Raw genomic sequence first — 1,684 nt, forward strand, 5'->3', positions numbered from 1 at the left:
GGGGTGGGGCAGGGGGTTCAGGGCAGGGGGTCGGGGTGCAGGGTGCGGCAGGGGGCTCAGGGCAGGGGGTTCGGGTGCAGGAGGGGTTCGGGGTCAGGATCTGGCCCGGCGCGTACAGGGGCAGGGCAGGCTCCCTGCCTGCCTGTCTGCCCTGCCCCCGCGCTGCTCCAGGAAGAGGCTGGAACGTGGGGAAGGGGGGGGCGGAGGGACTGTGTGTTGCTGTTGCTTCAGGCACCGCCCCCAGCAGCTCCCATTGGCCGTGGTTCCCGTTCCCGGCCAATGGAAGCTGCTGGGGGCGGTGCCTGAAGCAACAGCAACACACAGCCCCTCTGCCCCCCCTTCCCAGCCTCTTCCAGGAATGGCATGGGGGCAGGGCAGGCAGGCAGGGAGCCTGCCCTGCCCCCGGTGCACATCCGGCCAGAGCCGCTCTAGGTAAACACTGGGGGAGGGCGGGGGGGCTGCGAGGGGCTCGCGGGCTGCAGAATAACCCCGTGGGCCGCGTGTTTGAGACCCCTGGACTAGAGGATTGCAATGGTACCTTCTGGCCTTGGAATCTCTGAATCTATAAACTACTGAATGAATGGCTCTATGGCAGAGTAAATAACATCAGTGAACAGCATCATGCACAGGATGGAGGAAACTTTTGTATAAGGTCACATATCAGAACAGGAACTCAATGAGATGAGTCATGTTCTGACTCAGTTAGCAAAGGTTAAGTTATGTACAGTATGAAGTACAATACGAGTCCCACGGAGATGTAGTCAAATGGAGCAATTGTGGATCAGGTTGCAGGCTCAAGAGTCTCCTGTGTCGATGTCACTCCAACTACTGATGGCCTTAGATAACAAGTTAGGATACAGTCTATCCACGATTCTGCCTTATATAAACTACAGAGTCCCAACAAGTAATTATTCGTCAGTGTATTGCACAGCCATCGATAGACACTCTTCTGCAGAAAACACAAGGCTTGGAAGCAGATACAGCTGAGAGAACAGAACCTATGTAATTTATATCTCTTCACTATGAAAACAATGGAGTTTGCTGTTGAGATGGAAAGAAAACATGAAAAATGTCACAAATATGGAATCAATCCCTATGCAAGCAATGCATTATAATAAGTGAAGTCAAGAATTACTTTATGGTACCAGGGGAGAGAGAAAAGAACTCTGAAAATTGCAGTAAAGCGAGGAGGACCCTCCAGTGAATTCTTTTAGTCAGATGGACACCTTATGATGTCGGAACACAAGGAGTTTCAAAAAACGGAATTAATTTGTACTGCAAAAAGAAATTATGTGCACACACCTTAGTCTCTACAACTAAAGAAAACAATTACCTAGTAACTAATTACATGACAGGACAAATTCTAATAGGTCATACAAGTCCAGCTGCTTACTTTTTAAGTACCCTGAACCCTTTCATGTCAGTAGTTCCCAAATAACAGGATTATGCACATGAGCCAGTTCCACGGTAGTGATACCATTCACTTTTACATTCATTGATATGAACTCAAAGTCGTTTTTAGATACCTGTCTGCGAAACATGTGGCTGCAGCAGAAAGAGGTGAGACATGAGTTCCTGGCTGTAACGGAAACGGTATATCCCTTTTAAAATGATCTATGAGACCCCTATGGTCTCTAGCACAGTGTTACACATCTGGGGCAGGACCACATGCTGTGCTTCCAGC

Source organism: Terrapene carolina, unplaced genomic scaffold (assembly GCF_002925995.2).
Source record: "Terrapene carolina triunguis isolate 2854851 unplaced genomic scaffold, T_m_triunguis-2.0 Scaffold96, whole genome shotgun sequence".
NCBI lineage: Eukaryota > Metazoa > Chordata > Testudines > Emydidae > Terrapene > Terrapene triunguis.